General features: G+C 34.6%; 1 protein-coding gene across 2 annotated transcripts in view; it reads right to left on the reverse strand.

Moving 5' to 3' along the window:
• Nucleotides 1–18,594, reverse strand: part of LOC102518431 (EGF-like and EMI domain-containing protein 1) — a 497,761-nt gene that overhangs the window by 366,645 nt on the left and 112,522 nt on the right. The gene's annotated exons all lie outside the window — the stretch shown is intronic.

Consider the following 18,594-nt stretch of genomic DNA (forward strand, 5'->3'; position numbering starts at 1 on the left):
GTCCATGAGGGAAAGACACCAGACCTCCTGAGTGAGGATAAGGTTGCAGTAGATCTCTCCATGGAGAATTTTCCAGGTGGAGAAATCCAAGATCAGGAGGCCAGAAGGATAGAAGAAACTGTCAGGGTCAAGAAATAACCAGCTGGGAAGGGTCTGGGCAAGTAAAGGTTGATACCGAGAAGCAAGCAAAAGCATCAGTGTAAAAAGAGGGTATCTCCCAGAGAGAGGATACAAATGAAGGTCAGTCCCTGAGGACATTCATTTTCTTTGAGTCCATAGCATCGCTGGACTGACAAATATATATAGCAAAATGACATATAGACTGTTTTTGTAAAAATCTGGAGAGCAGACAATTTGAGACTAAAGTTACAGGGAGTGAATGCTTGAAACACACAGGTATTCTGTGTTGAAGTAACACACCTTTTCCTAGAGAGACCAGAAATGCAAGTGGCAAAGATGATGTTTTCTGCTGAAAATTAAAGAGTATTCTTATTCTTATCTAGGAAGTGGGAGACTACCTAGAAGGCACGGGAAATGGTGGTGTTCAAATATCAGTATTACAAAATTTCTCCACCATTTTCCCAATATGACCTCTCAGAAGTTGTTCAGAGTCAAGGAGTGTCGTCTCCACAATGTCCTGGCAGAGGGGATGAGGGGTTCATGGGTCTCTGTTTCACGACCGCATGTGCCCTGAGGAAGGGGCACCATTTTTTAATTGTTACAAATAGTCAAAAAAAAAAAAAAAAAAAAAAAAAGCTGGTAGAGCTCTGGGGGCCACAATGAGAGAACTGAGCCAGAGTCCAGGCAGCGAGAGGGGTTTGGCAGGAAGAGAGAAGTGATCCACTTGGGATGGACAGGCTACAGGCAATAAATTCCCAGAAGAGTCAGCAGTAGCTGCAGAGCTGCATAATTCATGGCTTGGGAAAGAAGTCATACTGGTGGGTATCATAATTTGGCATATTCTCGTGTGAAAACTGAAACTATAAGCAAGGGAGAACCATCACAAGCCACTGGAGACTGCATTGTCATAATGAGTGTTGTATAGGAATATTGAAATTTCAATACTGATGTGAATATTGCATGAGATACATTATAATAGTGATTAGTAACAAATTATAGAAGCCACTTAACAATACCTGTTTTACTTGTAATCTACAATAGCAATCGTTAACAGCAATTGTGATAACAATACACTCACTAAGAATTGAGATCGTTCAAATCTGGAAGAGACAAAGAAATGAAAAAAAAATTGTTTACAGGGTGTCTAAAAGCCTGAATAGGCACAGGTGTGATAACTGAAAGTCAACTCTATCTGAAGAAAGAATGGTTGATAACTGCTGGGGATGTCAAGGATATTTCAGACATGTATACAAGATCCCTCAGAAGTTTTATGCATAAACACACTCTATCACTACTCAGAACCTGCTGGATGCCAGACTTTTGAAAGTGACAATCAAGCAAGAAATTATTTAAGATGAGATATTGACAGAGATCTGAAAAAACTTATTAGCTTTCAAAGACTGAATGTAGAACCATTTTGGAAGTAGGACTTTGGAGCAATCAGATATTAGTTCAAGTCCTGCCTTTGCTTTTTAGAAGTATGTTGCTTTGGGCAAATCACTTAATATTGTGCATACTACTAGTTAAAGGAAACTGTAGAAATATTGAATGCTTCTTTACATTTCAAAGATTACTGAAGAGCCCAAAGTGTTTCTGCCTATGTTTGTACCTATCGGTAGCCACCATATTAGACATTTAAGCTGAGAATTTTTTTTAACTTAGTCATTATTTAAATATAACAATAATAAAGCTAGTACATGTTATGACACATTTTTAGTGAAAAATAACTATATTATCCAGAACCAGTGAGAATAATATCATGGTTGTTATTTTGTAAATATCTTGAATGTTCTGACTTAACAGAAGACAGCTGGATTCTTGTATCTGCTTCTGCATTCAATAGGCTGTTTCTAAAAATGGAAGGAAGGGTGCCAACTTACTTCATATATTTGAGGAATTCCCGAAACATAAAAATCGGATGTAATCTGATTATAGGATAATGCAGAGCAAAGAAAACCACAACATCAAACATCAGTGCTTAGCAGGATTCTTCCCCAAGGGAGCTCTGTCAAGTTCAAAGTCAGTGAGTACAATGACAGAAAGGAGCCAAGATACATCACATGAGTAAATTAATTAAAGTACTATGTGTATTTAGAATAGCTGGACCAGATAGCCCCTTCTCATTCTTTACAGATAGAGGATAGTAACTTTTCCCTCAGGATTCCATCAAGCCCAAAGAATTTTTCTCCCAAGCAAATAGGTCACCTCCCAGAAGAGGGTTCCACATGTGGGTGCTAAAGTCTGAGAGAAAGAAGAACATGGCTTAAGGTCATGTCAAACCTCTCCAATATACAGCAAGAAAGAATACATTGTTTGACTCAGAAATAAAATTCAGTAAGATTCCCACCTCCCAAAGTCCTTACTCGGCAATGAAGGGTGTACCCGCTGCCCAGCAACACTGCTATGCAGCGCCTCCTGTCAACAGACTGTGCCTTTTAGACTTTGAAATTAGAATCTCGCATTCAAGGGCTGTTGGGGACACAGACCTATAACCCCAAGCAAGCAAGCTCTACTAATTAAATGAGTCCTTTTTTCATAAATCTAAACAGTCAAACAAGAATCACCAGACAAGGGGGGAGGGTATAGCTTGGGGAAGAGCATGTGCCTAACATATGTGAGGTCCTTGGTTCAATCCCCAGTACCTCTGTTAAAATAAATAAATAAATAAATCTAATTACCTCCTCCCTCCAAAAAAAAAAAATAATAATTAATTAAAAAAAATTCACCAGACACTGAAGGAATATTAAAAGCATGAAAATAAGGAATCAAATAAAGCAATAAATTAACAAACTGGGAGAAAATTTAGGGGGAAATAATTCTTAAAAAATATTAGTGTCTTTAGAGATAGCCAAGAGGATATTACATTCATAAATCAAGAAGGGTCTTCTATGACTAGGGAGCAGTTCAAGGGCAAAAAGGGTAAGATTTGCAAATTTTCTGATAAAACTAATTAATTATGGACTAAATCAGTGGTTTGAAAGCTTTTTTAACAAGTAAATATATATAACATTATGACACATTGTGTATATGTATATATATGTTATACATATAAACTTTCACTAAATTACATTATTCTGTTAATTCTATTTATTTCTTAAAAAGGACCCATAACTCACTGATATGTTGTGATCCACGGTTTGAAAATAATTGGTTTAATGGTAGAATAAAGCAATTGAAAATCAAGGGAGTAGTCTATAGAATAAAAGAAAGAAAATCTCAAAGAATGAAAAGCAAAACAGTAAAGAAATGGACAAAAAGAGTAATAAGAGTCACAGATGAAAAATCCAAGAGGCACAATATCCATCTTCCTCTTTTTAAATGCATGTATATATAAATATTACATTATGTATGCATGCATATGTATACACACACTTACATATTGTTAAAAAAAAAAAAAACCAAAGTCCAAAAAGTATAGAAGGGAAAAATGAAAGATAAAATTGTTCTTCTCTACCCTCCATCCTTCCAGTCCCACTCATTATAGACAATCAGTTATCAGTATCTATGGCCTTTACCCTCCTATTTTTTGTTTATCAAATTTAGACAGTATTTATCAACTTCCTTTACAAAATGAGAGGTTTAAAACAACCAACCTTCCTACCAACCTTTGTAAACTCTTATTATTGTCAATTCTTCGTTTCTTGATTTATTTTATATACAGATATATATATATATTATTTACCACAATCTAAAAAATAATTTAGTAGTCTTCATTACTTTCCCCTCTTTCATCCTCCATTTTATCAAATTTGCTACATCATCATCATCATTATTATTATATTGTCAAGTTTTATAATATTTAAGTTATCCCAGATAAGTGTATTTATTTTGTGCTTTGCCTGTGGATTGACTCTAAAAACTAAAAATCAGCAAACATGATTGAAATATCATAACACTTTCAATCGTGTTTGCTGGGTTTTAGTCTAAAGTTGATAAACAAAGATATGGACAATGTTCAGACATCCTGCACTTTTATACATTATATACTGATACCCTTAAAATGCTTTTCCTATACCTGAATCTGCATTTTATACATTAGGTGATGAAGGATAATTCTGAACCATTCCATAGATCTGGGATAAAATTTTAGGTACCTGGCAAGGCACCTAGAGTGGCAGTGTACAACAGGGAAGACTTTGTTTTTGTGGCATTAAATAGGGACAGAATTTCATCCAGACCCCTCTCTCAGGCGAAGCTCAGATGAGGGGGCAGTGGTCTCCCACGAAGCCTCTGGATATTTGGGGTCTTCCGGCTGCCTTACTCCAGCACGACCACTGATTGTATCCAGGATACTCGATTTCCTTACCCCTCTCCTCATGTCATCTTTTTCTTCATTTTTATTGTGGACAGACACCATGAGGTCACATGCAACGGTGATAAGCAAGGGCACCACAGGGCAGGAGACCTCATCCACAGGGTATGGAAAAGTGCTGGGAGCAGGGGGCAGGGTGAAACTCAAAGAATACCGTTGCCTCCCCCTAAGATGCAGAATTGTTTTCTTTCCCTCTCTCCCTGCTCTAGGCACCTAGCAGGTCCTGACACAAAGGCTTAAAAATTGAGGTTTATCTGGTCTCTGACTGTGAAGAGACAAGGGGATAATCATGAACAGGAAGAGGAAATGTTTGTCTTGACTTGATCATTCCTAGAGGAAAACAAGATTGACCAGGGCACTTAAAGGCAACAGCCAAAGAATCTCACAGCTTGTAAAAGATCTTAAAAATTCTCTAGGTTTCCCTGATCCAAGAGGGGCAGTGAGTGCAGAAACCGTACTGGGAATTTTATCGCTCTTTTCTTAGCTTTTTAAGAGGAGGCATTCCTCCCAAAATAAGTGCCTGCAGGTCCCCTTTGGGGTATTTACATTTCAAGTACATTTTTGGTGAATATCATCTACTAATCTAGGCTAGGTATCATTTCCCATTGGGAAATTCTTCCTAAACCCGGGGTGTAAGTTAAATACTCATGCATATGTTCTTTCTAGATTTTTTAGAATTATTTTCATTTATCTATTTTAAAATTTTCTGTTCAATCTGTGTAGAATTCATTTTGACATGTATATGTGAATGTGATAATTCACTTGCCTTTTCTCCATGTAATCAATTTTCATGATACCATTTATTGAACAGTTTGTATCTTTCCTGTTCTACTGTGGTTAACTAGAGTTCGAATTTATTAATGTATTTATGGAACTAGTCCTTTACTAGTAATGAAAATACTGGAAGACTTTATGCATAGGATACACACATACATGCCTTCCCAGAACCAAGATACCTGAGAAGACAAGTAATTCATCAGAATGTTGCTACTTAGAGAAGAAATCAGAACAAAAGATAGTAAATGCTTTTAAGGATATTTTCATCTAAGTCATGGTGAAAGATAACAAAATCACCTTACAACACAGCCCAACAGACCTTCATAGTGACTGGAATTATTTTGTTTCAGAGCCAATGTCTGCTTCCCCTGGATAGAAATGGATGCCCACTACAGTTGTTGTGTCCAGATAAACTTCCTCAGTTTTAGATGCATCAGTGTCATTGTCACCATGTTCTATAGGATCTGTGTATACTCTGTTAACTCCATTAGATCAGACAATATCTAGCTCTCCTGAGGCCATTTTACGAGTATTCTTATCAATTCAGTGTATTCTCTAGGGATGTATAGGCATGTAATCATATTCTTTTCATATAACAGTATTAATTTCCTTTTCAAAATTTCAACTGTATTTCTATTTCAGTACATATTTCATTGACCAGAACTTCCAGAACAGTATTTAGATTATAACAATAATAATGAGCACCCTCAACTCGCTTCAACTACATCTAATGGAAAAGTCATCAGAATTTTATTCTTGAAATTTAACATATTTATTCTAAATTTACTTACATTTTAAAAAATCAGTAATGAATGTTAATTTCTGTAGCATCATCAGGTTTAGTGATGTGCTATCACCTTAACAGAGTTCCTATTATTAGATCATTTTTTCTTCTTAAAATAACTTTTTGGTTTCAAATAATTTTGTTAAAGTATGGTGGGTTTTTTGTTTTGCACAAATTGTTGTGTGTGTGTGTGTGTGTGTTTTCTTTTCTTTGCCAGTATTTTATGTTGGATTTTGGCCTTTATTTCAGATTAGCTCTTCCAGCTGTTAAAACAAAAACAAAAAACCTGTAACGGTTTCAGTGGCATGTAGTATGTGTGAGTGTATGTGTGTGTGTTCTCTCAGTTAACAGGAAAACAGAAGTGACTTCACCCTGCTTTCACCGGTCAATTATGTCATCGGTCCCTCACCATCTTTAACGGTCAAAGGTTTTTGTTTTTCTCACTTGACACCTCATGTCTGCAAAATGTCTGCTGCCACTCCAGAAAACACTAACAAGCCTTCTTCTCTTATCTGATCCTAATATTAGGGCACCAATTCAGCTTTTCCCAGATGCCCTCCAGCAGAGCTCCTCTTCAGTTCCATTAGCTAGAACTGAGTCAGCCAGTCGTACTCAGGCTCTAAGGCGGGCTGGGAACGGGAACTGCTGGCAAAGAGGAACGTAACTGTCATCCTTAGTTTAGAGTTCGACCCATCATGATTAATCACCTTGAGCTGGGAAGATCACAGCACAAAGAAAATAAGGATTCTATTAGCAGAGGAAGAGATGGAATTGAGATGGTTCAAGGATAAAATTAATAATATGTCTGCCACCATATCTATTCTATTTTTATTTATGAGTTAGGTCCATAGTCATTTTGTACTGAATTTATCATCTTCAGTAATCAAAGTTAATGCTGGTCTCCTAAAATGGGATGTTTAATATTTTAAATATTCCATGTTCTGCAACAGTATGTACAAAGATGCTTTTTGGACTCAGGTGAAAAATCTCCAGAAACCTGTGTGGAGGGGATGGTTGACTTTTATTTTGTACTATTCTGTTAGGATTTTTGGTCTATCTAATCTTTGATTTCTGCCGGAGTAAATTTTGAAAATTGGTATATTTTCAGAAATGTTTCATTTATGTTTTCAAATATAATAGCTTGGAATTTAATATAGTATGCTCATAAATTGTAATATCTCATTTATAATATCTGTATGCTCCCTCTAACTTTCAACATTGGTTTTATCTTTTATTCTTATTGACTTTTAACTGAAAAAGTTCTTGAATGTATTGCTGTTTTCTAAAGAACAAGTTCTTACATGTTTTGTTTTTCTTTTTAATAATTTATTGATTTCTGCCTTGAGTTTCATTATTTTTACTTAATTTTCTTTAGGCTTGTATTGTTTTACTTTTTCTAACTTTGCAATTTAAATCCTTTGTTAATTTATACTATTAATTCCTAGTTAACAACGAAAGGACCTAAACTAAGATTTTCCCCTTACATTCTATTTTGGCTAAACAGCCTAAATTAAAACACTTCCAGTTTCCATTTTCCTCACTTAATGTATAGCTCCTTAGTATTGGAGAACTGTTTTTCCTCAAAAAAAAAAAATTGATATCTGGCCTGTCGTCCTTAACATTCCTTTGATAAATATTTATGTTATCAAAGAATGCACCCTGTACATTTCAATTAAGTTTGAGAAATTAGTAAGTCATTATTTCTCAGTTTTTTAAAAAAGGATCCAGTCTTTGAAAGGTACAAAGTTCAAAGTTCAATATGATTTTAACCTGATTATTTTATCCTAGTTGTGCTTATTTTATTTTACTTAATCCTTTATTAGTTGCATTGAATATTAAATTCCCTTAAAACATTTATTTTTATAAATTTTCTTTGTATATCCAATTGTAATTACCTCATTTATTTTTCTGTTCTTACAGCTTCACCAACTGGAAACCATAAAACTCCTAGAGGAAAACATAGGCAGAACACTCTGACAAATTGTAGCAATATTTTTTGCAATCTGTCTCCTAAAGCAAAAGAAATAAAAGCCAAAATAAGCACTAATGATACCTAAAGAAGCTTGAAAGCTTTTGCACAGCAAAGGAAACCATTGACAAAATGAAAAGACTACCTACTGAATGGGAGAGCATATTTGCAAATGATATGACTGATAAGGGGTTAATATCCAACATATATAAACAGCTCATACGACTCAACATGAAAAAAACAACCCAATTAAAAAATGGGCAGAGGATCTGAAGAGACATTTTTTACAAAGAGGAAATACAGATAGATGGCCAACAGACACATGAAAAAAAATGCTCAACATGGCTAACCATCAGGGAAATGCAAATAAAAACCACAATGACATATCACCTCAAACCTGTCAGAATGTCTGTCATCAAAAAGAACACTAACAACAAATGTTGGTGAGGATGGAGAGAAAAGGAAAACCTCACACACCATTGGTGGAAATGTAAACTGGTTTATTTGCTATCATCAACAGATGAATGGCTAACGATGTGGAATATATATATAATGAAATACTGCTCAACTATTTAAAAGAATGAAATTTTGCTATTTGCAGCAACATAGATGGACTAGGATGATATTATGCTAAGTAAAATAAGTCAGACAGAAGAAGATGAACACTGTATCATATCTTTCATATGTGGAATATAAAAAATACAACAAACTAGTGAGTATAGCTTCACCTTATAATTTTTCTTTAAATCAAAGAAAAATAAATTATTCTTGGAAAATAAGTTTGTCTGAAATTAAATTTGCCATCTCGGTTCTCTTTCTGTTTGCATTTGTTAGGTTATTACCCTAACCTTTTTTTTTGTTTTGTTTTAATCTCTGTTCTTGGACAAGTAGGAGACAGTCACACTTTAGTTTTTAACCAAATGTGAAAGTTTTATATTTTAACCAAGGATTTTAACTTATTTATTTTTATTGCTGTAACTATTAAGATTTAGTATTTCATTATGTAGTTCTATGCTGTTTTAAAATGCTTACTTTGATTTATAACTTTTAATATTTTTTATATTCTCCAGGAATCTGCAAGCTGGACTGAATATTTAACTCCACTAATGGTTATCTTTAAATATTTAAACTATAGATCCCAAATTTGCAATAATCAAAAGACACTGTGTAGCTTTTGACACTCCACCATGCAAGACAAAGAATTAAAGACATTTTACCTCTCTTTATCCTCTACTCTCTCTGTTCAGGTCTTAGTTAATATAATCTCTCAGTTTAATCTATTTTCAGTTAAATTATTATGTCTACATTGTCCATAGTACTTAAAAATTTTTTAACTTTGAAAATTTTATTATCAAATTTTATACAATCGTTATTTTTTAGATTTGTCTTTGTTTAACTAATTAAACCTTAACTCAAACTTACCTCCTTTAAAAAAAAAGATTTCCTCATTTTAACATCTCAATTTCAAGAAGTATTCTCTAAAGTGATTAAATTTTTCAAAACAGTTGTTTCTATTTATATTTTCAAAAATTGTACTAGAGAATGGCTAGATTTACATATCTCCTCAACAATTTTGTGAATTGCAATGAGTCCTATCCAAGTTAATCTGTTTATTTTTTCACTTCAGTAATTATCACAAATTGTCCCCACATTCTGGCAATAGACCGATTGGAAATCTTGGCTTTCAATGTTAGGAATTGGCTTTTTTCCCTCACTATGTCCCAAAGGGAATATTAATAAAAATTCAGGGACTAGTCACAAGATGTCATTTTACCTCAAAACTTGAATGTTTACTTCTTATTTGACATTGACACTGTTGCTGAAAATTAACTTCTTTTGAAAATGTCTCATAAAAAGAAGTAATATAGAAAGCAAATAAGAAATGCCAAGCAAAAGAAATCAGAACGTAGAATCTGAATGGCAGTTCAACTATTTAAAAATAAGGAGAGCAGGGATAGAGGGTGTGAATGTGGTGAGCATGAGTGGAAGGACCTTGGTAAAATCACCAGTTGTTGGCTTGGGAAATGTTTAAATTTGCTCTAGAACAAATTAACATTTCTAAACAAAATTTCTCACTTCCAACTCTCACCCTCTCAGTCCAATTCCAACCCCTATTCTTTCAAAGCTCTGATCAGTGAGTGTAATTGTAAAAACATGCACACGTTTCCCTGACCCCATTACAAAAGTCTACTCAAACTCACTTGGTCACTAGAAGAAACTTAATACCCTTCTCTTGTGTTCTGATAGAGCCTAAGCTTGCTGGTTGCCAGAGTCTATTTAATACATTTTCCTAAGCACTGTGGATAATGAGATGAGATATTCGGGGGAATTAAAATGTTAATTATGTGTACAGCTTGGTAAATATGCTCAGTGATTTGAACTGATTCATTATATGAGCTTAAATTACTATTGCAACAGTGAATGTCAACCATTCATGATACATACCTTCATCACAAAATACTGACAACCAAATTCCACCATGTACTCTCCAAGAAATTAACAACTTGATAAAATTATTCTCAGTTTGCTCTTAAATAATTTCAGAAGAGTTCTGACACTGTAAGTATTCTCCAAATTACATGTGCTCTGCTCCTCTTCTATCTAAAGAACTCAAGAGAAACTTCAAATAACACATTTGAGCTTAGTGACTAAATATTTGCCCAAGGTCATACAGCTGATATGTGGCAAAAATAAAACTTCCAAATGAATGTAACTGACAACCAAAATCTATTTTCCTTCTGTTATCATTTTGACTACCCCTTATATAAATAGCAATAGCTACCAAGTATTGAGTATTCACAATATTTTATGTGTATGATCATATTTACTTTTCACAACAACCCTTCTAGATAGATTTATTTTTCCCACTTTGCAGAAAGGAAATTGAGGCTCAGAAACTTTTAAGCATATTATATTACAACTCATGAAAGAACAAAAAATGTATATTACTTCAAATCACTGTGCCTGTGACTTGGTCAGACAGCAATGAGTATTGTTATCGAGACTTAAAGTCCGGGTCCCTGAAAGGAAGTGTGAAATCTGCCTTGAAATACCTTTGAAGAACAGTATTATTGTTTGGAGAATTTGGGATATGAAAAATCAAGTTAGAATTCTTATTTCAGGAGGCAAAAAAGCAAAGAGAGCTCACCTGGTCACAGGGACCAAGCCAGAATGGGTACAGGGGGATGTTTACAGAAATTATTCTGGTGTGGCTCTCTCATCTGGCAGTGAGGCTAGAACCCACGGGCATGTCAGCACTTCATAAACACCATAAATCACTTGTCTTTGTGTGGCTAACTTCTCAGCTGCCCTCAGCATTTTGGGAAGTGAAACGTCCCGATGAGCCAGTTACCTTTTGCTCAGGGCCAAGTGTACACTCTTTACAGCCCTATCTGCTTGTCCACTGCCTGTGATGTGTGCCAAGTTTCCTCGTGTGAAACACAAATAACTCCCCTGATTCAATTAAAGAGCAGCCCCTAAAACAGAAGATAGGATTAAATCCATACCATTAGGGGGAAATGGTACACTACACTTTTTTACTGGGTATTAGGGAAAACAGCAATGCTAGCCTAACTAAGGGGTAGACTATGTTTGGTTTTTCTAAAAGATAAATGTTCTAAGTTTTAGCTTTGTAGTTTAATTTGAAATGCTTATGTGGAATACCGATTGTTTAATTTGTACCCATAGCAATTTTTGAGTCATATATCTTCTGTGTCTCTGGTTAATCATACATGAGGTCAGCCTTGCCTGCACATCTGTTCACTTCTTAATTACCAGATTTCATCTGACCTGGGTGGATTAAACAGGACCCCGTTTTATTTTCACTAGTTGCACAGGGACATCATTATTCTGTCAAAGACTCTATTGTATACATTTATTAATTTTATGTTATATGCAGTCTCATCCCTCAACAGATCACAATCACCACCAACACCACTGGCACAGAGACCTCATCTAAACAATGCCACATAATCCAGGACATTGTCACCAACTCTATGCAGAGGCAGCAGCTATACAGCTGTTATACATGTTTTATGAGTACCACCTCTATCTTAGGCCCTTTTAATGATGATATCATTTTAAGAGAACAAGCAATTAATTAAATATTAAACATCTGGGTTTATCAACTGGCACCTAAGCTTCCTGTTTTGGGGGCATTGGGTCAGGATTTTCACCTCTGCATTCTCTGACAGCAATGAAAAAATATATAGATAAACCACTCCTTGCCTACCCCACAGAGTTGCTGTGGTGATCAAAAGAGACCATGGGAAGCTTACTTAAAGATGTGAGCAGAACCTTACTTACAGTACTTAAAAACTGAAAACAACCTAAATATTCAATAAAAGGTGAATAGTTTTCTAAATGTTAATACATTCATATGATGGATGATGTTTATCAGGAGACCTTCATTACCTTGAATAAATGTTATATAATATTATTTTTAAAAGATACAATATTATCTAATTAATTAAAAAAATTTTTAAATCCTTAAAAAAAACACATTGTAACATTAACAATAGCTGTCAGTGAATAGTAAAATAATTGAGTTAAAAAATAATAATTTAAAAAATAAAGCTGGAAAAATATGTAAATAAAGTCACATGGAACAGAAAGTAATAATAATTTTCTAAAATACATACATAATTTTATAATTGTAAAAGTATTTAAAATACCTGCAAAATACTTTGTATACTATAATATACTACCAAAATATATGCTAGCTAATTACTGGAATAAAGATAAAGGTAAATAAGAAAGTCTATTTTCTGCACTTTGTTTCATTTTCAAATATAAGTTCAAATTTCTTAACAATCTAGGATGAATCAAAAGTGCTATTATTCTATTGCAATTTATAATATCAAAATATTAATACTTATCAAGCATGAGTCCAGTTCATTTAACTAACTCAGGTGTTGGCATACAATTCTGCTGATAAAATAAGAGAGTTCAAAATAAAAGCTACCTAAATATGAATGTGTTTCTATAAGTGTGGTGGTCAAGATTATTTAGTTAGCTTTATTTTCCTAAAGAAAATATTACACATGCCAAAGAAATCTTCATTAGCTAATAGTTAGTATTAAAATTTTAAAAACAAGACTCAAGCTTACTAAAAAATTTAGTAAGGAATTGGATTATGTAATTATTTCAAGTAATTTAAAATACTGGGTTAGCAAAATATTATTTCTGTAGAAGATGTATATCAAATATTTTGGTTCAACAGATAAATAATTTAAAAACTAGTTAAAATTAAGAGAATACTCAAACAATTTATTTGCAATATTTATTCTTACATCTATTACTTGTAATGGGAGTCAGAACAGTCAAAACTGTGAGATGTAATTTTTGACCTTATTTTTAATATTTGACCATTGAATCCATATAATTAGTATAATTTTTCTAGGATAAATACTTAAAATGTCATAGCTACATTCTGAAACCATTAATTTATATTCTATTAAGGCACCAAAAGTTATTTGTATGTGTGCATACACATATTTGATTTTTTAAATTGTAAATAAAAGGAAACATGTTTCAAGTACTCTCTTCCATTAGTCAGGCTAAGATAAGAAAGCAGTTTGAACAACCTTAGGATTTATTTCTTATTCATTTTCACCAGTAAGGAATGTGAGCCTTGTCCAAGGTCGTAAAACCAGTAAATGGCAGTCTTTGTGCAGTCGAAACCAACTCATTTTCTACTACATCACACAACTATTGAAATTACTACAAGAATATGAAATAATCACCATCACGATATACCCCCAAAAGGAAATTCCCAATGGAGAAATAAAGGAATAAGTTAATAATGGAAAACCACCAATTCTAAGATAACAGCTTCCTCACATTTCAACATCTTTAAAGTTGGGACACATCTTAAAATTGGTGAAGCATTTATCAATCAAGGGCATCTTATAACATTACTTCTTAACACATCTGTAGTGAAAGATGAATGTCTGTTTGTTTACCCTCAGTTCTTAATATAGCTCTACCCTGCTCAACATGAGTCCACTAATCATGCACATGAATGTTTGAGAAAGGCAAATTGCTATTAACACTTTTAAAGGCTTCTCTCAAATTCTTTTACTGCATGTTGTAATAGTTTGTGAACCATATTTTCTGTGGCACTATGTAAGAGTCAACAAAATTTTATAATCACCAAAGTTTATTGTATATAATTTTGAATTCCTTTTAATCAATAGTTTACTACATATAATTCTGAATCACAATTAATCAATATATTGTCTTAAATTGGGACAAGTAGTAAAGTTGACTATTTCACTGTCTCTGCCAGAAATAAATAAATGGCTGAGGGCAGGGATCAAGAGGAAAGAGAAAGAATATTGGATAATACATCAATTTGAAACATGGTTCACGAATAATCAAGAATTAGCTGTGTCTGTCAAGTTAAATATTTCTTGCTTCTGAGTTCAGCCATTTAGTACCTCCTGCTATTCTGGGTTACTCTGGTCCTTGAGTGATCTTGCCACTGGTGGAACGCTTACTCTTCTGCTGTAAAACTTAGTGTCTGAAAAATGATTTGGTCACTCATTAAAAGTAAACTGTAACGGATATTTACTTCCTAACGGTACAGCTGAATAACTTATGCCATGAAAAACAAAATATGATCTATCTCACTCTGCTAAACAACCTCATAAAAAATAAAAGATCCTGCAAATAAGAAGTAAAATATGATAAATCAGTCAGGAAATGTATTCAGGAAATGAGGGGGTAAATGGATGAGTGCCATAAACATAGGTAAAACCCAAGCTTGTCATCAATTATAAGATCATTCAGCTTAAATTATTATTCCTCTACTATGCATTTTTACTACAAATTCTTACAAATATTGTGCTTTTAAAATTCCTTTGAATGTGGAGGCTCTCAACAAACATACTGCACAGATTCTCTCTATTGAAATGATTCAGGGTTTAAAAACTGATGTAAAAGGAGATTTAATTGCTTTCTCAAAGGAGCAGTCTTGCTCACTGCTGCATCCCCCAGGTACTAGATGCTCAACCCCTATTTGTTGACTTCCGAATGAATGACAAAGAGAGGCTTCTTTAAGTAAGGGAAAGAGCGCACCATATGCCGATGGCTCTGTCTCTATACAAGTGTGGCTTGCGCCAATCACAGGGAAGGAAAATAATTCACCCTTGCCAATCCAGGTGGGCTCAACAGGAAACAGCAAACGAAAATCCAATCCTGGCAACCTGGTCAAAACAAAGGTGGGTTTCCCCATTACATGTCTCTCATCACATCAGGCATCGAGGCTGAATAATACATTCTTCTACCCGTTAGAAAGACATAACATTGATTGGCTTGACTGGCTAGTGGAAATCCCAGCTATATCCACAACATAGTATAACTCACAGCTAGGAATGTGCTCTGGAGGCTCATTATTTAATTAAGAGTTGGAATTACAAGAGCACTAAATGCAATGAAGCAGCACAATTTGCAAGGGCTCTGAATTTATGGTTTTCATTAATTAACATAAAGTAGCGTAGGCAAGCGAAATCAAGTGATCTGCTCAGCTATTAGAATTTTGAGAGTTAATTAATATAACAGCACAGATCATTGAGCTTAGAAATTATGAGTAACATATAGAATTTTAAAGAGTATCATGATGTTTTATAATTACCAGATGCTCCTCTGCTCCTTCAAATTATATTCTTTCAAACTCTGGTCCCTTAACTCAATTCAAGATTAGATATGGCTAAAACTATATGAAGGGAAAACAATTAGAAAACTTGTGGATTCCATGCTGCAAAATTCTTCTCATAAATGATTTATTTACATAATCAGCTGTGATGATTACAGACCACTAGTGGCCATTAATAAGTAAAATTATTTGCATTTCACTAATGTATTTGAATTTCAGACTTCTTAAATTTCTCACTAGGGAACAGAACAAAAACAACTGTTCCCTTGACCTCAGCTTAAAATGCAGTGGAACAAATCCTCATTTCTCCTCTGGAGTGGAGGTAAACATGAGGGAAGTTGGAGGCTGTGCAATTTGCCACCACTGTCATTCTGTACATTCCACGCACCCCGAGCTCCTCAGTGGGCTCCTTAATTGAAGAGCTCTTAGCGTTGGGAGCTATTGTTCCTCTTCAGCTGAGTGAAGAGCTGTGTAAATAAAAGTTGAGTCTTGCCACTGCCATTGAATTCAACATGTTAAAAATAGACATGCATTGTAACCTGAATAGCATTTTCTATGATGTCTTCATAGATTCCTATTACATCTTAGAATGTTTTAAATTACAGGGAAAAAATCTGGCACTTAGGACATCAAATGGTCTAAAAAACATTTTCTCCAGACAAGCACAGATTTGTATATTTATTTCACAATGACAATAATCATCATCTACTGAGGACCTATAATGTGCCAGATGCTTTTCTATTGCTTTATATAGATTATCTTATCACTGCTAAAAAGAATCTTGAAAAGTAGGTCATTTTATAAAAATGAAACTCTCGTGGGCTGAATTATGTCCCTTCCAAAATTCATATGTTGAAATCCTAATCCCCTGTACTTTAGTTTGACTGTATTTGAAGATAGGACGTTTAAAAGGGTAATTAGGGTAAAATGAGGCTATATGGTGGGCCCAAATCCAGTATGACCAGTGTCCTTACAAGAAGAGGAAATTAAGGCACAGACAATATGTGAACCATGGGGTAACCGTATGAGGACACAGTGAAAGGACAAGTCATCTGCAAGCCAAAGAGAGAAACCTCACAAGAAACTGAATCTACTGACTCCTGATCTTGGACTTCTAACCTCCAAACTGCGAGACAATAATTTTCTGATGTTTAAGCCACCCGATCTGTGGTGTGTTCTCTTGGCAGCCCTAGTCAACTGGTACCGAAATGGTGCTGATGCAGTAGCTCTCAATTCTAATAGTTGAATATGTCACTTAACCTGGCTTCCGAACAGTACTAATGTGTAAATGGAAATGCGTAGGAAAGATGGAATTTCGCTCTTCTCTCTCAAAGAACAAGTTCTTTCCACCACTCTGGTGATTTGTGCACCAGGAAACTTGCATAAAAGCAGGATATTAAAACAGACCAAAATAATTCTATTTTGAATGAAGCACAGGTGAAGGTCAGGAACTCATCACCCCACTGGCTGGGCCATTCCCTTGACATTCCTCACACTGAACCTCTCTCCTTGGTGGCAGTGAAAGAGGGATGTACTCGGGCAGTCACTGCCAGGGTATCGTGCTGCAATTTTAAGAAGGCTTATTCTCAGATTTGGGCTTTCAGATACTAAAGACCTTCTGTAACAATCTGTATTTTCCTCCCAGTCAATAACAATATAAGTAGAAACTTATCAATATACCCAATAAATATCTATAAGCAAGAACAGTCCAAAGCTGCTATATATTCCTGTTAAGGAGTGAGTTCCCTGTTCAGACATAGCTGGGATGACAGAGCACCTGGCAGATGGCTGGTGAGGGCATTAAGGTCTCATCTATGCTGGGGATTAAAAACTGAATTTGGAGACTTTTTTTGGTATTACAGAGTCACTTCCAAAGATGAAAAAGGATTCACCAGAGTATGGCTGCTTGGTACTAAGCAACACTGATTATGCATCTTTATTCATTTTACTCAAAGCTAAAATTAACTGTTTGGGAAGATACTCCCTAAGAGCTGGCAGAGGCAGCAGAAAGCCCTCATACTTAGCATTTTTAACAGTGTTACTAATGTATAATTGATATGCAATAAACTTCAATAAAGTATGCAATTTGATAAGTTTTGACACATGTATATGCTCCTGAAACCACCACTAAAATCAGCATAATGAACACATTGATTACCCCCAAAAGTTTCCTAGTGCTTCTTTGTAATTTCTCCCTCCAGTCCCGCTCCTTTACCCCGTTAGCCCCACCAAGCTAAAAATGATCTACTTTCTGGGACCAAATATCAGTTTGCAATGTATATAATGAAATCATGTGGTGTGTTCTCTTTTTTGTCTGGTTTCCTCCACTCGGTATGATTATTTTGCAATTCATCCATGGGATATATAGCAGTAGTTCATTTCTTCGTACTGCTGAGTTGTGTTGCACTGTATGAGTATACTGCAGTTTGTTTATCCACTCATCTGTTGATAAACTTTAGGGGCTTTTCCAGTTATGCCTAATATAAATAAAGCTGCTATGAACATTAATGTACAAATCTTTTCATGGACATATGCTTCTATTTCTCTTGTAAATGTCCAGGAGAATGGCTGGGTGACATGATAGGCATATGCTTAAATTTTTAAGAAACTGCCAAATTCTTTGCAAAATGGCTGTACGATTTTACATTTCCATCAACAGCATATGAAAGTTCCAGTTCCTCCACATTCTTGCCAACACTATGTCTTGTTAATTGTAGACATTCTAGTAGGTGTGTGGTGATACTTCCTTACGGTTTTAATTTGAATTTCTTGAATGACTTAAAATGTTGAACATCTTTTCATGTGCTTATCTGCCATCTGTATGTCTTCTTTCATGATGTGTCTATTTAAATCTTTTGCCAGTTTTTAAAATTAGCTTTTTTTGTTGTTGTTGATGTTTGAGAGTCCTTTATGTATTCAAGATACATACCCTTTATTAGATGTATGCTTCATAAAAATATTCTTCCCTTTTGTTA

Source organism: Camelus ferus, chromosome 1 (assembly GCF_009834535.1).
Source record: "Camelus ferus isolate YT-003-E chromosome 1, BCGSAC_Cfer_1.0, whole genome shotgun sequence".
NCBI lineage: Eukaryota > Metazoa > Chordata > Mammalia > Artiodactyla > Camelidae > Camelus > Camelus ferus.